This window comes from Phalaenopsis equestris, unplaced genomic scaffold, assembly GCF_001263595.1.
Source record: "Phalaenopsis equestris unplaced genomic scaffold, ASM126359v1 Scaffold000002, whole genome shotgun sequence".
NCBI lineage: Eukaryota > Viridiplantae > Streptophyta > Magnoliopsida > Asparagales > Orchidaceae > Phalaenopsis > Phalaenopsis equestris.
The window spans coordinates 66,934,430-66,955,338 of NW_018164444.1; the positions used below are offsets into that span (position 1 = coordinate 66,934,430).

At 33.5% G+C, this 20,909-nt stretch overlaps 1 long non-coding RNA gene across 7 annotated transcripts in view; it reads left to right on the plus strand.

Moving 5' to 3' along the window:
- Nucleotides 1-5,325: 5,325 nt before the first annotated feature.
- The window catches only part of LOC110025157, a 67,421-nt gene continuing 51,837 nt past the window's right edge, over nt 5,326-20,909 (plus strand). For 2 of the 7 annotated variants that reach the window (XR_002294091.1, XR_002294094.1), the window contains exons 1-2: nt 5,326-6,752; nt 8,206-8,888. This is a non-coding gene — a long non-coding RNA (uncharacterized LOC110025157). Of the gene's footprint in view, nt 6,753-8,205; nt 9,220-10,091; nt 10,404-20,909 lie in introns of those variants that run through there. The other 5 variants (XR_002294092.1, XR_002294093.1, XR_002294095.1 and 2 more) reach the window with 5 other exon arrangements.

A 20,909-nucleotide genomic window follows, 5' to 3' on the forward strand; every position in this document is an offset into this window, starting at 1 on the left:
ATGTTAATATTTTAGTAATATTGAACGTTGGCTATTCAGCGCTGGCTAAAAAAAACTCGCAAAATATTTTAATCAATCATAACTTATTTCAGACGTATTTAGTGAATATTATAATAAATAAATGATTTTATTGTTTTTTATTTAACACATTTTATAATGAAATATATAAAAACAGCTTAATATTATAAATATATCATCGGAATAATCAAGATACGACCGCATAGTGAAGAATACAATAAAAGAATATTTCAATCAAATCAGGATATATTCCTTATCAAGCGCTGTTATATCCTGGTTGTATTATTGTGATATTTTGATAATATTTTAGTAATATTGAACGTTGATTATTCAACGTTGGATTAAAAAAACTCACAAAATATTTTAAGCAATCTTAAATTATTCCAGACAGATTTAATGAATATTATAATAATTATATGATTTTATTGTTATTTATTTAACACATTTTATGATGAAATATATAAAAATTGTTTCATATTATAAATATATCCTCAGAACAATCAAGATACGACAACAGAGTGGAGAATACAGAAAAAAAATATTTCAATCAAATCAGGATATATTTCTTATCGAGCGCTGCTATATCCTAACACTAGTATTATGGTAATACTTTGGTAATATTGAATGTTGGTTATTTAACGCTGGCTTAAAAAAAACTCGCAAAATATTTTAAGCAATTCTAACTTATTCCAGGCGTACTTAGTGAATATTATAATAATTATATGGTTTTATTGCTTTTTATTTAACACATTTTATTATGAAATATATAAAAACAGCTTAATATTATAAATATATCCTCGAAACAATCGAGATACGGCCGAAATGGTGAAATACAACAAAAGAATATTCCAATTAAATCAAAATATATTCCTTATCGAGTGTTGCTATATTCTGGTTGTATTATGGTTATACTTTTGTAATATTTTGGTAATATTCAATGCAGGTTATTCAACGCTGGCTTAAAAAAACTCGCAAAATATTTTAAGCAATTCTAACTTATTCCATGCATATTTAGTGAATATTATAATAATTATATGGTTTTATTACTTTTTACTTAACACATTTTATGATGAAATATATAAAAACAGCTTAATATTATAAATATATCATCGGAACAATCAAGATACAACCGCAGACTGGAGAATACAACAAATGAATATTCCAATCAAACTAGGATATATTTTTTATCAAGTGCTGCAATATCTTGGTTGTTTTATGGTAATATTCAACGCAGTCTAAAAAAGCTCGCAAAATATATAATCACAACTAGCTTCTACCACTCGTATTTGCATGCATATTATCATAGTATTGAGGTTTCCTGGTATTTCATGTAACACTACATCACTACATTAATACCACATTACGTTCATTCAATACAGTTTCTTGGTATTTCACATATGAAATCGACCTATCAATAAGCTCATATATGTGTTTGTGGGCAGTGATGCATGCAATTCCTATTGATTTTGGGTAATAAAAAATGAATGTAAGTAAAAAATGAATGTAAGTAAATAAGTATAATCAAAATTAGTTCACAAATTACAAAGTGTTTTGAATTTTAAGCAAAGTCTTTCGAATTTTAAGTTATGTACCCGACTATATTGATCTAACATTGCAAACAGATTTGGGTCAGATAGATTAAATGTATTTTGACTGGAACCAACATCTTTGTCCTTTCCTGTAATACAATGCTTCATGTTATGTTTATTAATATTATTGGTAGTGAAGACATCTTTATTAATACTACTGGTAATGCTTACTTTTTACTCTCTTGTTCTTTTCCCAATCTCCTTTTAACCTTGCATTAGATATTCCTTTTGGCGAATTTTCGTTGGGTCGTTCAAATTATGTTGTATATTCAGTGTCTTTTTCTTCTTTGACTTTGACTTTTCCTGGTGGTCTCTCCCATTCAATATGACCTATGATTCGATTGTTAGTTTCTTTAATGTCTCTAAGATGTTTTTCTCAGCAAGTTCATTGCCTTGCATTAATATACTGATTCAGTATACAAATTTATGAACGTGTGTTCGATATATGAGTCCACTTGAACAACTTTGTGACATTTGCGAATCATTCAGATGTTTATACTCATAACTGTTATATATATCCTTCTTTACATGAACAAACTACCGTAATAATATATATTTATTAGAGATGTTTGTTATATTCTCATAACTAAACACTCTTAGAGTGTGAGAACAAAATAAACCCATCATTTCAATTTTTTTGCAACTGCATGTAATTTTAGAGTTACTTTTGTCGACTTTAACAATCCAGGGTCTGTCTGTATGTCCACTATCTAAGTTTATAATGTAAAATTCAAAATCTTCGGTGGCTGAGCACTCCATAGCATGTCCACACAAACCATGTAGCAGCTCTGTTTCAAATATTGAATATAACTTTCTCCTGTAAACTAAAGCACATTGTCTGAACATAGGACAACTTCTTACTGCGAGAACAATTGCAAACTGTTCACATTTAAAATTTTCATCATTCTCATTCCTTCGCCAATATTTCATGACATTTTCAAGACCCAAGAAACTTTCAGTGAGGGTGCTTGTTGGCTTGGAGGCACCATGACAGATGTTATTTGCGGACTCACTTTTTTACGTTTATTGGATTCCCATCCTAAATATTGAAGGCAATTGACCACTTTTTGGTGATATTATACAAACTATTCAACCAAGTATTGTCGTGTAGATTTCCTAGCTCAATCATTGTACGCTAGGTTTCTTCAAACTCCTCCTTGGAGTTGCATCTACCCATGCATTTATAAAAAAACTCATTAACTCTCTTAGTGCTCACACGACAATGGACATTTGAAGACAATTTCTTGTAAATATGTCATTGACATAATTTATGTCTGGTCTGCAAAATACGCTCTTCAATGACTTCTGGCCATTGCTTGATCCTGATCATTGAATATTGATCTCAGATATTTGTTATCCATTATCCGGATAAATGATTTGAATAGCCACTTGAATGAGTCAACAATTTCATCTGACAAAAAAATCTGACAAAAAACCAACTCCACCAACTCCAAATAGAACATTCTGCTAGTGGTGGTTCACACTGACGATAGGAGCACACCATAAATTGTATTTATTGTTAGAACTTATATCAAATATTATGACTTCCCTAAAGCAATCGTAATTGAGTCTCGATATCTCATCACTCCAAAAGAAATTCAACAAGCTACCAGACTCATCAATCTGGATGTCCCATGCAAACATCGTATCCTCAGCTTGCATCTAGTGAACAATCGTAGAAGAGAATTAGCGTCCCCATGTTTAATTTTAAATTTTTTTTTCTCTCTGTATGAAATTATAAGTATCTCTCTTCGTGCAATCAAGATTTTCCACACCCCCATATTATGTAGCCAGAAAACTAAATGCATCGTTTGTTCTAATCCCTAATTGTGTCATCGATCTAAGCACTTCTGCATTTATATCACTTATCTTTTTGCTGGAACACAATAGATGTTTGTCACCGTTTGCCGTCAAAGGATGATTATGAGTTTTCATAAATTTCTTAACTGACTAGCTACCTTCGAGATCGACGACATATAGGATCATGGCTAGACAACCAGTCATTGTGTCCCCTCTTCTGTATTTCACAGTCACATTGTTATTCAATTCTTTCTTGAAACCAGTCTTACAACAAATCAAATTCTTTATCTTAATCATTTTTGAATTCGACCAAAAACCAACGTGGTCCTTTTGCACAGTAAATCCAAATTGGCGTGCATGTGCACAATATTGTTCTTAAGCTTCTTTCTCATTATGAACCACCGTGCGAAACAAGCTTTCTGCAATTAGATCAATGCACACAGTTACAGGCACGGGGAACTGTAATTTTCAATATATCACAATTAGAATAAAGAAAATAACGACTTAACAAAACAAATTAATAAATTCAATAAGACTAGTATGAAACGATACAGAAATAATAGCATAATACCACAGTAATAATACAAAAATAATATCATAATAATACAAAAGTAGTTCAAAATCAATAAAACAATAATAATATCATGATATAACCATAGTAACACAAAAAATAACACCAAATAACACTAATTACAATAGCAACATAACGCCATGATAATACCAAAACATATGGAATACATTATGGTTGTATTATAATATTATAATAACATAAAAGTAGTTCGAAACCAATAATACAACAATAATATCATAATATAACCATAATAACACAGAAATAACACCAAAATAACATTAATCACAACGACAACATAACACCATGATAATACAAAAACATATGAAATACATTATAATTGTATTATGGTTTTATAATAACCCAAATGTATAATTCAAAGCCAATAATATAATAATAATATCATAATATAACCATAATAAAATGGAAATAACACCAAAATAATACTAATTATAACGACAACATAACACTATGATAATACCAAATCATATAAAATACATTATGGTTGTATTATGGTATTATAATAACACAAATGTACAGTTCAAAGTGACTGTTATTTTGATGTTATTATGATGTTATTAAGATGCATAAATGATTTTTTCAATCTGATGTCATTTTGCTGTTATTATGGTTGTATTATGGTTATAAACCCTTAACCCTAAACACCATGATAATACATAACTAACACCACGTTTACCCTCCAACATAACAACAATGTTATAATCAAAACATATAATAATCAAACAAAAATAACTATTTAATATTCCAATCATTAGGACGCAATTAATAGTACCACTAAATAGAAAGAAATAAATTTAATTGTGGAATGCTACGTGCATCAACTAATAAGCTCAGCTCATTGACATTATTCTCGCAATTATTTTGCGATTCCATCAACATTTTTTTGGCGAGAGAGAAATCTATCGGAAGAACCTTAACTGTCGAACACGATTCCGAATACGAACTCAAATGAAAAAAAAATAATTCCTGAACCTTAAAAAGGAATTAAAGCTAAAATTTTTTTTCTCCCAGTTTTGCGGAATTTAAAATGACAAAATTTAAATTTGGCGGGATCGGATGCTGACAAATAAATGTTTTATTTTATGTTGAGCGAAGCTCGAACCGGGTGGTACTGTAAAAATAAGTTCTCTTTTTTTTTTACGATGAACCCAACTTTATGTGTTGCTTTTTTATTTTCTACCGCAGGTAAACTTACATGCTGTCTCCCGAATGAATGATTGAAGACTTTTTCAAAACCCCCCTCAGGCCACCACCGCAACGAGTAAGCTGTTTATTTAATTACAATTCATTGGGAGTTGAATTCCGCAAAAGGCTTTCTTCTTCTTTTCCCAGCCGTCGGATAATATCCGAGGACTGATAAGCCAAAAGAAAATGTCCGTGAAATCCATCCAGTTCTTGTATAAATTGACATCGCCGTGCAACGAAAACCCTAACTCATTAGTTTAAGTATGAGGCATATGGAGGATGGTCTAATGCCAGGCTCCTCCATGGCCGTTGATTACTTTGACGTAATCCTTCCAACGAGCGCTCCTCTAATTGGGCAATGACGATGAAATCCATCACGGAAGGAGATCTTAATCCGCTTTAGGAATGCTTCCGAGGGTGCTTTAGAGATCGCAATGCCTCTCTTGCTTTGGCGCCGGAGCAGCTTGGATGGCCCGTTATTCTACGGGAAACCGCTCTCTCTGTGTGTCGCTGGTGTAGAGATAGCGGGTGGATCTCCTTGGTGATGGAGATAAGGTTAATCTGAGCCCTCCGTCTTCCAATTTTCTTACCAATCTTTACCAAATGTTTCTCTTCCCCTGTCGTACCCGCAACCCTCTCCGAAATCTATCCCCGCTCTGTCAATTTAGTCCAAAATCATTGACTTCGTGATTAAACCCTCACGATTCCATAGCGATTGGAGCTAGGAAGGCAACAACGGGATTGAGATGTACAAAAAACATCTAAAACTCCTCTCTCTCTCTTTCGTTCGCTTTCTCTCGTCATCTATCTATCTATATTACTTTAGAGATATTCAGTCTCGACATGCAATGGCGATAGAGGTGCTTGGAAGGTTTGTGCCTGTAAATGTAACTGTTGCTTCCATGAGTCACCGGTTGTTGTACATTCTCTTGGATATAACAATAGTGATTCTAAGCTTTTGATTCCCCATTTCTTTCCGCAATTTTCCATATATTTCTAGCAACCATATGAGCTATTGAAAATACATAATTTATTGTAACTATGTCAAAGTAGAAATCTATCTTGGTTTCTTTTTCGGGCATTTACATGCACACCACACGAATTTTTAGTATTTAAATATCTAACACCTAAATTTTAATGGTCAGCTGGCACAAAACAATGTTTTGGATATGTTTTGTAAGAGAACAAACAATGCCTTTTTTTATCTAATTTGAGCTATTATGAGGCTTACGAAACTAAATTTCTCTCTTCTTTCTTTCCTTATTTTACATTTGACGATGATGATTACATGCAACATGGAATGTGATCTTATCCCTATTCATGGTGCTTCAGTGATCTCTTCACTTTTCATGCACTGATGGAGCAGCTTGAATGACCTATGCTTCTACAGGTAACCGCTGCATCCTAGTGCCATTGGTAGAGAACATGTGGGTGTATCTGCCTTTTGATGGAACTAAGGTGAATTTGAACCAATGATACCTTTTTTTTTTACTTTTCTATATCTTCAAGCAACCAGATGGAGCGTTAAAGTGGTTTGATGTTTGTAATTGCTGTATTGAGCATTTACCATGGTAATTTCCCTTCCATGCTATTTTGATTGATGCTTTATATTCTTCCTTTTTAAAATCAAGAAGAGACGTGAAATGAAATTAGGATGTGGATTTAAATACTTAACAGCCAATTCTTATACATTTGCAAGCAGCTTTGAAGGCTTTTGGTTTTGAGCTTAACAGTTGCTTCCGTGGGTCCCTAATAAAGAACTTATTGGTGTATATGTTTTTTGATGGAACAAAGGAGAATATGAGCTTCTGATTCTCAATTTCCTTCCCAATTTTCTATATTTTTCAAGCAACCATACTTTTTCAAGCAACCAAGAGCCATTAAAGCTTGTAGATACTTGCAGTTTAGTCAAGGCTGAAGCCAGTCTTGGTTTCTTTTATGTTGTCAGATGATTCACATATTGATCTATCAAAGGATGTTGGAGCCCTTTAAGTGTTTAGATTAACTGCTTCACCCTGCAAAGGAATTATGTTACATAGATGCAATTGAATTCTCAGACAATTATTTATCTATAATCTAAACTTTGTTCTTTATTATAAATGTTTTAGATTTCCTACATGACCCGACAATTTCTATGTATTTACTTGTCCAACACCTAAACACTTCCATGCCCTGATCCCTCCAATTGTTTGGCATTTCCCATCAGTTCTGTTGTAATTTTGGCCAAACATGGATTATTAGGCGTATTTCTCGCAAATGAACATAATGCAGGAATGTTTGACTAATTTAAGGTATTATGTGTTACATAGATGCAATTGAATTCTCAGACAATTATTTATATATAATCTAAACTTTGATCTTTATTATAAATGTTTTATATTTCTTTCATGACCAGACAATTTCTATGTATTTACATGTCCAACACCTAAACACTTCTGTGTCATGACCCCTCCAAATGCTTGGCATTTCCCATTAGCTCTGTTGTAATTTTGGCCAAACATGGATTCTTAGGCGTATTTGTCGCAAATGAACGTAATCCAGGAATGTTTGGCTAATCAAAGGTATTATGTGTTACATAGATGCAATTGAATTGTCAGACAATTATTTATCTATAATCTAAACTTTGATCTTTATTATAAATGTTTTAGATTTCTTACATGACCAGACAATTTCTATGTATTTACATGTCCAACACCTAAACACTTCTGTGTCATGACCCCTCCAAATGCTTGGCATTTCCCATTAGCTCTGTTGTAATTTTGGCCAAACATGGATTATTACCAAACATGGATTGGATTATTAGGCGTATTTCTCACAAATGAACATATGCATGAATGTTTGGCTAATTAAAGGTATTATGAGGCTTTCAGATTTAAATCTCTGTATTGTTATTGATTAATTGAAATATTTGTTGCACTCATCTCAGAAGAAAAAAAAACTGATGGCTATAAAAATTTTCTCATCAAATTTCTATGAAACATTGTTCCAATTTCTTTTTCATTTATCTTTTGTGCTGGTATGCAGTGACATATGATTTATTCTTGAAGTTTTTTGATTTCTATTGTGCACATCCAGATGTGTAATGCTGAACTACATTTCCAATAAAGATTACTCTTTTGGAACGTTTCATGCAAGCCACAACAAACTAGCAAAATGAGTATTCTTTTTTATTGCCATGAATGGTAATAATGTTGTGAAAAACGACGGCAATAAAGCGAAAAATTGAAACGAGAAGATCCTCACACAAAGATAGAACATACAAGTCTACGTGGTTCGGCAAATTGTCTACTTTCACGGACTTGCAAAGGATTTTTTTACTTGAAGATCACATAGTTTCTCAACAAAATTACAAGAACTCCCAGTAAACTCTTCCTCCCTGCTAGTTGAATCTCACGAAGCTCCCTGCTAGTTGAATCTCACGAAGCCTGTTTTGCCTTTACTTTTGCACGATTCCTTCTGTTGCTAGCTGCTCGCAAGGCACCAGTTCTTCTTCCGGTCACAAGCTGTTTGCAGGGCACCAGTTCTTCCTCCTTTCGGCTGACTTATACCTTCAGAATTGCTCACATGCTTCGTTCAAGAAAGACTGTTACCTTTATTCGCGGAAATGGGAAAGCGGGAGAGCGCGAATACACAACCGATAAATTACTCAAAAGATTTCTCTATGAATTTCAGGAATCTCTCCAGTGGTGTCAAATCGGATTTGTAAGGTAAGTTCAGATCTAAACATAAATTTAACCGAGCCACAATTGTTTGCTTGAACCTGACTTGAATATTAAACATGTTAGAAAATCCACCCCAAAGCCCACTGACATTCAACCTGCTGACTTGTATATGTGTGTATATATATATTTGTATGTATATATTTTTTAGCATTGATAAAGAAATGGGACATTGAGGGCTAGGGTTTTAAAGGAGTAGAGCTCAAGCCATTCTTGGCTATACTCGAGGTTTATTAATTATCTTGTTCTAGCTGGATCTCAAGCCAGCTTGTTTATTATGAAAGAGAGAACAATATTAAGTCAAGCTTGTGTTCTAATAAAATGACAAATGAAATGAGTAATTAAGTCGAACATAATAAAAAAAAAAACTTGATATAAAAAGTAAAATATCTTTCTTTAACATTTTTTAATAATTTAAAAAGTATTAAGTTTTATGATAACTTGATTATGTTTTATTTTAATTTTTTTTAAATGAGCCAGCACAAAAGCTAACATTTTTAGTTAGTAAGGCTGGCTTGAGCTTGATTTGTTAGCTCATAGGGTTGTATTCATGGACTATTTCTCGGGTCGAGTCGAGCCTGCTTACACCCATATCAAAGACACTCATTTTGCGGGTCTTTAGAGATCTGCCCATTTTTCTATGTATTGGCGAGAGAGTAGCTTGGACTGCTTATGGCTTTGAGGGTAACCACTACTGTTATGAGCCACTGGTCGAATGTTTTATTTTATGGAACAAAGATGAATCTGAGCCTGAACATGTTTTTACATAACATCTAAACTTCAATTTTTACACATGCTATTTTTCCTATGCATAAAAAGGTATGTTTCCTTTTTCAAGTCAAAGTAAAGATTTCAAAATAGTGATTTTTTTATGGCCAAAAGGATTGTTCATCGTGCTGCTGTTTCACATTTGGTGGCATTTTTGTTCAAAAATTATTCTGGTAGATAATAGCCCAAATAAATAAAGGGGATTTACATATATATACTGCCAAATTTCTATGTATTTAGATACATAGCATCTAAACATTATTTTTTACATTTATTCCATTCAAATCTTTCAAATCACATTTTGGTGTCAATAGCAATGTCTAGTAGCGTTAATTCCTACTTGTGAATTTTGGGGCATATAATGTCAAAATTTTCTTTATTAAATCTTACTTGTAACTGCAACAACCTTTACTTGTGTCATAGCAATTCATCACGAAATGGGATCTTCCCTCACACTATTGGAGCGTTGGATTGCTTTTGCTGGCAGTTTTCAGATTTTAATGCTTCTTTGATATTCTATCGCATTGGCCCTAAGAAGCTTGGAAGGCGGGTGCAACTGCTGTCTTTGTTGATGTCAAAAATAAAAAAGATGGGACTTCTTGATGAAACAAAATTGATGCCATTTATTTTCTAATTTTTTGATGTTCTTTAGGGCTGCTATCTGCTGGGTTGAGGAGTCATATGAAGCACCATACCATAAGGCGTGTGCAACTGTTGTCTTTGTCGATGTCAAGAGTTAAAAATATGGGACATCTTTATGAAACAAAATCTATGTCATTTATTTTCTATCTTTTTGACGTTCTTTAGGGTTGTTATCTACTGGGTTGAGCAGTCATAAGATGCACCATACCATAGATTGCGATTTCAAGTTATCTTAAATAAAATATATGATGTGTTGTTTGAGTAAGAAATGGAAATTTGATTGTTTTATGTGTTATATATTTAAATTGAAAAGTATGGGTTTTATCTTGTACTTTGATATTTGAGTGAGATTGTAAGAAAGGATTGAAGAAAAGTACTAGTTTGTAAATATTACATTGTTTCTGATTGCTATGTATTCACCCTATATTTAAAATATCCCTATACAGGGATAATTACTTAGCACTTAATGAAAAAGGGTGCTTGCTTTGTAAATATTAATGTTTGCAGTGCTATATATTTAGTTGCCCCTGAGTTATACTCAATCATTATTAGTTTAAAGGAATCACACCATTAACACTTGCAAAAATCTGATTTCTTTGGAGGTAGCCCTTCGCCAACTTGCTGTCTCTCCTCTTTTGTTTTTCACTAAAAATGCATGTGCTGATACCTATTATGCAATTTTTGTAGTGCTCATTTTTTGGCTACTTTAACTGTAGGTGATGGTCTTCTATGCCGTAAAGTTTCTTGCAGTTTAGGGGAAGTTGATCTGTTTTGTTTTTTTTTATTATACAGCTTTTATGTATTCTTCATATTGATGCCAAAGGTTGATGATTGAGACCTGAATTCATTGCTCTGTTTGAATACATGAGCAATGCTTCACCCTTCAAAGAAAACCCATGAGTTTAAGGGTTAGTTTAGAGTAACGCTTCAAATTTCTTTACTTTTAATGTCTGTTTATGGCTGTTTTCACGCTTTCGCTTGATTGTAATTTGTTTGCGATTTTCAAGAGTTTAATGAATGGAATTAAGTTTCTTACAAAAAAAATTATTTAGTGGTCAATTTTTTTACGAAGTGTTTGAATTTCATGAACATTGACGGTGATCTTATCCTTCTTCATCAAGGTTCTCTGCTTTTTCCTTGAATGGTCTTGGTGCAGCTTGGATAATGGTTACCTCTAAAAGTTTAACCTTTGCGTCTTTTTTATTAGTTGAGAAAATGTGGTCTAAATGTACTGAAGCCAATATGAACCTACGATTCCCCATTTTGTTTCCACCTTTCTATGACTTCAAAACAACTATTTAGTGGATATTTGCAATTTAGGGAAGTTGTAGCATGTCTTAAATTTTTTTTTTTTTCAATTTTATATTTAATTAATCTAAACCTGAATGATCGTGATAATGGTTGCCAGTGCTTAGATGGTATTTAATAGTGCATAAGTGGTGTTTCACTCTGCCAAGATAACTCATTAGTTTATGGGCTCTTTTGTGGCAGGTTTTTCAATGGCTTTCTATAAAGTTGGTTTTCTTGTCATTTTTTTGCTGCTGCTCAAGTATTTTCAGTGGTGAGATTGACAATAATGTGTTAGAATGTTGCTTGGTAAAAGCTGATGTCTTGTTTTGAAGGAACTGCTTTAAAGAGCGTTCCTCCCTACTTGTAACAATAATCTGTTGGAATGGAACTGACAACCTGAGTTATTCTTAACTTCTCCTCTTTTTAGTAATTTGATACGGGAGGAGAAAAAGAAGCCAAAATCACAAAAGAAATGATAATATTATTGCTAAATTTTATTAGGTTTACAAACACAAACTCTTGACCATGAAAAAATAACAGCTATCCAAATTGATTGTGAGAAAACTTTCTAATACGTCTTAACCTATGTTCAATTACTCTCTCCCATAATTTTAAAGTATGACACATTCCTCTATAGTTTGCACACTCTTGTGCATCCCCCTTATTTTTAAAAATGGGGACCAAAATACTCTTCCTCCGCTCCTCGGGGTTCTGTTTTGTTTTTAAAATAATATTAAAGAGTTTAGTAAGCCAAGAAACTCCCAAATCTCCTAATTATTTCCACACTTCAATTGGGATAACGTTAGATCCTACAAACTTGTCACCTCACCCTTGGTTTTCTTAAAAGCCTTAACAACTTTTTTTACTAATGTGACGGTAAAAATGAAATGTTTTATTGTTAATAACGATATTAAAATCATTACGATCGATCGTATTTTCAAAAACTTCATTCAAAAACTTCATTAAAAAGTAAAAAGTTTATCAAAATAACTCACTCATATATGTTGAATATCTTTTTCTAAGAAAAACACATTTTGATTTTCATTTTTAATACACTTTACTTGAGTTAAATATTTACTTTTCTTTTCTCTTTGTTTGGCTAGTTTATACATATATTTTTCATTCTCCTTAGTATCTATTCTATTATAAAGATCACTAAAATCAAAATTTTTAGCGTAATAGATTGTTCTTTTATTCTCCTTGCTGGCCCTTTACCAATTATTTTTATTTGTAGAAACTTTTTCTTTTGATTCTCCAAGTACATATTTTGTCATAATTTTTTTTGTGGTTGCTGGATGTTATTTAGGGCTGCTATCTAATTGGTTGAGTAGTCTTAAGACGCATCATGACATAGATGCATAATGGTTGCGATTTGAAGTTATTGTAAAAAAGAATTGATATGCTGTGTGAACAAAATGGAAATGGTGTAGCTTTAGAGTCATTTATGTATGTCTGTAAAAAATGATATTATGCGCATCATCGTGCTTTTGAATTAACCTGGATTAGGTGTTGGCCTATTTTTGTGAATTATATAGCTTTTAATGTTGATACACCATCAGAAATTTTATCAGTTGGCATGAATTTTGAGGCATTTTGCATGAATCTCAAGGCTTTTTCAAAGCAAGATATGTTCAAACTCAAATTAAAAGTGATCCATCATCACTAACTCATGTATCAAAAAGCTTACATTCAAACTGTTAGGCTCGACGAGGGGACCCAATATCTCCAATTTGATCAAATCCGAGTCAAAACAAAGTCGGGATCAAGCCATTAAACTATTTTGGAAGTTTTAGGTGCTCAATTGGAGGGTCAAATGGATTCCAAATCTGACTGGTTTATTATCAAATCTAGCTTATCGATGAGAAGAATTCAACGAGCCCAGGATCACAATTTCGACATCATTAGGGCTTTCAATTGTTCATGAAACATTATCCGAACAAGGGAATCACTCTGGGCCATTCGATAGCGTGATCCAGATTCTTGCAAGATTTATGGGGGATAACACCCCCAAAGTTTATAAATTGAGTCCTACTCCATTCATGGAAGGAGGGAAGGTTTAGTTCTAGTGCTTGATCAGTAGTCGAGTTCCAGTGCTGCTCAAACACTTTCTGCTCTCAAAACCAGACTAGCAGTTTTGATTTGATGATGGAGCAGTTACAAAAACAATAACCATCAAATCGTCCTTTATCTGCCCACCTTATCTCAAGCAGGTTTTCCCTTGCTGTCTAATGTAAGTAATTCTTCACCCTACAATGGGAGTCAATTCTCCGAAGGGTTGGATTTATTCAGGATTTATCATACATTCTGTTTTGGCCTAAATTTTGAAGATACTAAATTCTACAGTTCTGAGGATTTAGGAAAAACGTTGCAACACAGCACTTTTGGCATGTTTTTTATTGCCTACTCAGCAGTATTGGTGGGCTATGGAAGGAGATAGAAAACTCCACGGTCCCGCTGTTGACATCCCTGCTAGCTATAATCTGGAGTGTACCGCAAGGGTTTTGTTACAACGGTGATGGTTTTGGGCAAAATCTGGAGGGTTTGGAATTGATGGGCGAGGGTTTTGGGCAGAGCGGGAATGGGGAGGATAGATTTGTGGTTTTAATTTTATCTTATTCTAGTTAATTTTTATTAATATAATTGATTAATAAGTAACAATTAATTAATATGCTACCTCGCTTTTCTATTTGTAATACACCTTTTCTTGCATATTTTATGGTGTGATTGCAATTTTGAAGTGTTATGTGTAAATATCAGAGTTTAGGTATTAGTAAATACCTAAAAGTTGTGTGGCATGTTTGTAAATCTCTTAATATTTTAGTTATATAGATGTGAACCATGTTTTTGTTTGGGTTCAAATCAGTTTCTGAAAGCTAAAACTTTTAATAAGTAGACCTCAAATTCTAGAGTTAATTTCTCATTTGTTGTAATTTTGTCCAAAATGGTTTTTTGGGCATGTATACTAGAGCTGTTACTTGTGTTCAAACTGAAGGAGGATTGACAAAATATTTTCCTATTTCTGTTGGTTTACATCAGGGACCGACTTTAAGCCCATATCTTTTTGCTTTAGTTATGGATGGTCTTACTGGACATCTACAAGAGGATGTACCTTGGTGTATGCTTTTCGCTGATGATATCCTTCTCGTGGATAAGACTAGAGAGAATGCTCATGAAAAACTTGAATTATGGAGGTCTAAATTGCAGTCTAAATGCTTTCGTTTGAGTAGAATTAAAGTTGAATACATGGAATGTAATTTTAGTAGTAATAGCTCTAGTGACAGAAGTGTGACTTTGGATGATCAAATTATTAAAAGGTGTGAACGATTTAGATATCTTGGGTCCGTTGTCCAAAGCGATGGTGATATAGATGGGGATGTTAATAGTAGAATTCAAGTTGGTTGGTTGAAGTGGAGGAATGCTTCGGAATGAGACGAGAAAAAATCCTCATCTTAACGCTCCCATGAGCGGTGCGATCTCACTCGAACGACACCTGTGTTGTTACCAACGAAGCTCCTCTTTTTTTTTCTATTAATTAATTAACTTTTCAAAATTTTTTAATCGTTTATTAAGTCGTCTTAGATGGTTTGGTCATATTAAACGTCGACCATTAGATGATCCGATTAGGAGAGTAGATGTTTTAAATTCGACTTGTGTTAAGAAAGGCAGAGGTAGACCTAGGAAGACTTGGGCTTATTGTATTAAAAATGATCTTAATTTACTAGAACTAAATGAAAATATGACACTAAATAGGACACAATGGAGAAAAAGGATTCATGTTGCCGACCTCACGTAGTGGGATTAAGGCTTTGTTGTTGTTGTTGTTCTATAAATGAACATATCCTGAAAATATTATGCTAAATTTTGATATTAAGCTGCATATGATGTTAAATTTAATTGTGATTTTCTTAAAGTATTTACATATCTAGCTCTTTGATGTCATGAACATATACATGGAATGGTTGCACGTCTAAAAAGGTTAGTAATGGTAGGCATTTTTTTATGTAATATAAAGATATGTGTGTTATGTATGTAAATATATAAGTTTAGTTTTTAGTTATGTAAATGCCCCTTAAATATTATGTTGCACTCATCTCAAAACAATTTTCACCAAATTTTAGTGAGATATTTTCACCCAAAATTTTCTCTTTTTTTCATCTGCCGGTATTGCTCTATGGAGAAAAATGTTGGCCTTTAAAAGAGAAGCACAAAATACTAGTGGCGGACAAGATTAGAGAGTCTTCTTAGATGGTTTGATCACATTAAACGACGATAATCTGTGATCCGGTTAGGAAAGTAGATGTTTTAACTTTGATATATGTTAAGAATGGCAGAGGAAAACTTAGAAAGACTTGGACTTATTGTATTACAAAATATCTTAATCTATTAGAATTAAATGAAAATATGACACTCAATAGGGCACAACAAAAAAAAAGAAGGATTAGTGTAGCCGACCCCACTTAGTGGGATAAAGGCTTTTTGTTGTTGTTTTATAATCTGCTGGCTTGCAGTGACATACAATTGAATCTTAAGATGGTTCAATGCCTATTTTTATGTTCGAAAAAGTTATGCTAAACCCAATGCATTTCCAACAAAAGAACTCTTGGAATTTCTTATGCAAGCCAATGAAATTCTGGATGGAGGAAAAAAAATGCTCTACTTGCATCATCTAGAACTAGTAATGAATTATTCTTTTTTTTTTTGTTTGAATTACATGAATCTTTCTCTTTCTGCCCCCGCTCTCTGTCTCCCTCTTGATTAGGCGATGATGATTAAATCCAACTTTGAAAGTGGTCATCTATGCTTTTCTCATAACTTGGCGATGGACCTGCCTGGACGGCCTATGCTTTCGAAGGTGACCGCGGTGTCCATGCGTCCGAGAAAATGTAGATGTATATGTTTTTGATGAACTAAGGCGAATCTGAGCCTATGACTCTTATAGTTTCTTTTAACTTTTCTATATCTTGAAGGGGCCAATTGGGTTTTATGTGGATAGATTTTTGTGTTTATCTGAAGTTATCTTTCTTTGTTTCATTTTTTTCATTGCTTTTGCTTATCCGAATTCTAATGCAACCTAGGGGTTTAAACTAGTCGATTTGAGCTCAAGCCACATGCGAGTAATCTTCGCATTCCATTCATTTCTGCTAGAGGAATGGTGGGTGGTTTTGCTTGCAGAATGAGCAACGCTGATTCTGAGCAGCATCGAGTCACGCTTCTCTCTCTACTTTTTAATATCTTCAGGCAACCAAAAGAGGCCCTATGGACTCTGTGGTGGCTAGATTTATGTCGTGTTTAATTTAAAACCTTGCCAAACCACCAAAATGACGGCTGTAAATCCTACAAAATCTAAACTCCCATTTCTTCGTTTTGCCTTTATTCCCAGGCTTGGTAAGTCTGCTCGTTAGACAAATTTTGGATAATACAGAGAGATTTGGGTATGTGTAAATGAGCCAAACACAAGCATTTTTTTTTTTGAGCTCGATATATAAACGACTACAAGGCTATAAAGATTTAAAATCAATTAAATTATTAATTAAAAATTAGAATAAAATGATTTAAATCGCACTCTTATCCTTAACATCCTATGGCTGAATAATTGGGGATGTCAAAACGGCTCGTTGTTGGTGAATAGCTCGCTGAGCAAATGATCCAGACACGAACAAATATTTTGTGCTTGATATGTTAACAAGCTGAACACGAATATCGGTAATTTTTAACGATCCTAACTCAAGCCGTGCTTGGGCTCGCTAATGGTCGGCCTGTTTACACCCCTAGCCATGTTGGTAAAATCAACATGAATGTATCTGCTTGGATGACCTTATGCTTGAGGAGGTAATCGCTGCATCCAATGTCATTTTTAGAGAAGATGTGCATGTATTTGCTTTTCACTGCTTTTTGATGGAATTAAGGAAAATCTGTGCTGCAGCTTCCCCGTATTTTTGAACCTTTTTTTCTTTAGCTCGTTGGGTCCGTTTTGTGGTGCTACATAAATATGCACTCTTTTGATGCAATATCACTGAAGCAGCTTGGATCGTCCTTTCCTATGACTGGCATCTATGAGGGTAACTTTTGGTTCGATGATTTTTTTTGAATGGCGATCCTATTTCCGTCTCTAATTTTCTGATGTGCTTTTTTCAAATTCAAGAATAAGAAGAGAAATGAAATTATAGAGGATTTGTGTGCATGCCGTTTAACGGTTTTATATTTAGATGCCTGACACCCAAATTTTAATATTTATGCTGGCCAGAAACATTAAAGTGGCTTCAATTTTCCAATTGTCTTTTATGTAGCATATAAGGTATAATTTATCTCTCTCTCTTTTTCTCTTTATATTTATCGAGAGATGGACATGCCAGGACACAGATGTTATGTATTAATACTTCAGTGATGCTTTGCTCCAAAAGAATAAAAGAGAGTTTGGTGGTTATTTTGTGGTTACTTTTCAATGGCTTTCTAGAATTTGTGCCAACCCTGTTTGACTATAATATTTTTTGCTGCTTTATAAGAAAATGCAGTGGTGGAAAGCTGTTGATTGAATTTTGATTTGCATATATTTTTTGCAATTGCTATGTATTTACATATCTAACACAAACTTTGATTTTCGTGTTGGCACCAAAGATTGTCATTCATTTATGTTTGACTATTATGTGGCATATAAAGTAAAATCTCCTCTCTCCCTCTCTTTATATATATATATATATATATATATTAAAAGCACAAGGGCAATTATATTAAAGAGAAAATGGCACATATAGATGGGCACAGATAGATTGTATGAGTGAGCCCAAATAAACACCCAATAAACACAGTACAACACCCAAAAAACCCAAAAAAGAGGTGGTACATATAAGATCTATCGGAAATGTATTTACATATCTAACACAACTTTGATTTTCGTGTTGGCACCAAAGATCGTCATTCATTTATGTTTGACTATTATGTGGCATATAAAGTCAAATCTCCTCCCTCTCTCTCTCTCTCTATATATATATATATATATATATTAAAAGCACAAGGGCAATTATATTAAAGAGAAAATGGCACATATAGATTGTATGAACCCAAATAAGCACCCAACAGACACAATACGACACACAAAAAACCCAAAAAAAAAGGTGGTACATATAAGATCTGTCGAAACGGTCCAATTTAGTTCTTTCTCTGCCTCTAGTTCTCGAAAGTAAACCAACTAACAAATTGGTGAGGTGCGTACCATTTTTAACTGATGTAGATCTCCATTCTTCTTCTTCTTCTTCATGGAAGTGTAAACTTGCCATTCCGAATTCGAAGATTGTTGCTCATTCGGATGAGGAGGTTGAGCTGTAGTAGAAGGATTGCCAATAATTGTACCCGCAATAGATTGTAGTATATGTGAAGCATGAGTGGTCGCTTCTACACCGAATACTTCCTGAAGAGGAGTTGCAAGATTCTTCTGATTATCAGTCCGAACACTATCCTTTATAGGTAAGGATCCTTTAGTACTATTTTTAATAGGGTTTGAAGCTATAGGTTGTCCAACAAAGCCATCCGACATCACATGACAGTGGGGTTAGACCCATCCTCATTGACGTGATCTTTAGATTTCAAATTAGTATGGAGCTTAGGGCATTTATCAAGGGTGTGCTTAAACATCTTACAATGAGAACAATAAAGAAGTTTATGTTCCATGACAATTTGTTGCCAATATCTATTATGAGTTGTGCCAACCAGACTTCAGTAACATCAGATAAAATAAATTCTTACCGCAAGTATTCTGGCCACAAAATGTCTGGTTAGGTTGAAAGTGGGTAGATTTAGTTTCATAGGGTCCCCAAGTATGACTCTAATAGAGTAAAAAACCTGATGATGGAAAAGTGTAGCTTAAGACCAGTTAGACTAAACCATACTGGTACAGTAGGAGGTTCATGATTTGGGTCAAAATCAGGAGAGCAATTGAGTAATTTCATTGACTTAATTGCATTGTTAATATTTTATACACAGGCGCGCGCGCGCACACCCACATGGCTTATTCATATATTCTACACAATTCTTAGATATTTACATGTCTAGCACCTAAACAACCATATTTACATGCACATCACCCAAAATTTTAATCACTTAAATAATAGCACGATTTTTCTGAAACCAAAGTGTTCTAATTATAAATATCAAACTTTGGGAGTTAGATGTCTATATATATATGAAATGTGTGGTATGCATGTAATTTTCCCTATATATCAATGAAAATTTTAATGCATCCCCCTTAATTCTCATGTATTTCCCTGACTATTGCTCAAATTTTAATATTCAAGCTGATGTCAAAGATTCAGATGGCTTCATTTTTTCCAATTTTGTCTTTTTTGAAGCATCAAAGTCAAATTTATCTCTTTTATATATAATAAACACACACATACACACCCTCAAATGTTTTTTAGGAAAGGTACCTCAATTCTATTTGACTATATTTCTTTTGGCTGCTTTTTTAGAAATTTGAGGGGTGAGATTGAACTCTTTACATCTTTAGAGTGCTAGCTGAGGAAAGCCGTTGATCATTTGATTTACGTATATCACACATTTTTTTTGTATTTACAGTTCCAATTCCTATACTTGTTGTTATGTTGGCCAACTTATATGTTTTTTAGGTGTCCTTGTCTAATTTTACTACAATGATTCCAAGTATTCTTTATTTTCCAATTCTTCATCTTAAAATTTAGAACTAATAATCGATGTTGAGTACTTAAATTCTCACGTAGAGTGACCTTATAATCATTACATTCTCGACGATCTCTTCTCCTCGTAAGAAAATAATAAATTCTTGTTTTATTAGATCAATTCTTATAAGTAATAAAATGCCTATCTCTTTAATTTAATAAAGTATTAGCAATATAAAATCATACGCTAAATCAAAATCTATTATGGCTCTAACTTCTTCATTAATCACTCCAAAACCGTAGCTACCTTTGAAAACTTCATGGCTTAGGAGTACATTGAAGCTAACTTTTGACTCACTGGATGGCTTTCTTTCTGTCACTAATGTGTGTCTGGCTGTGTGTCTAAAGCTGGGTGGTGTGTTGAACAGCAAAAACGGCATCCTTAAATCCTTCAGGTTCTTAAGTCCTGCAGATTCTTAATTACCATTTGCCATCCGTTTTGCTTTGAGTGGACCGGGAAGATTGGATTTTTAAGTCTTTAGGCCGCCTAAAGTGGGCCTTGTGAGCTTTGTGGTAACAGGATTTGATCTGCATCATGCCAAACAGCCAAAATGACAACTTCAAATAACATAGAATGTTAAATCTAGTTTCTTCACTCCATTTCACCTTAAATCTCGTGGAT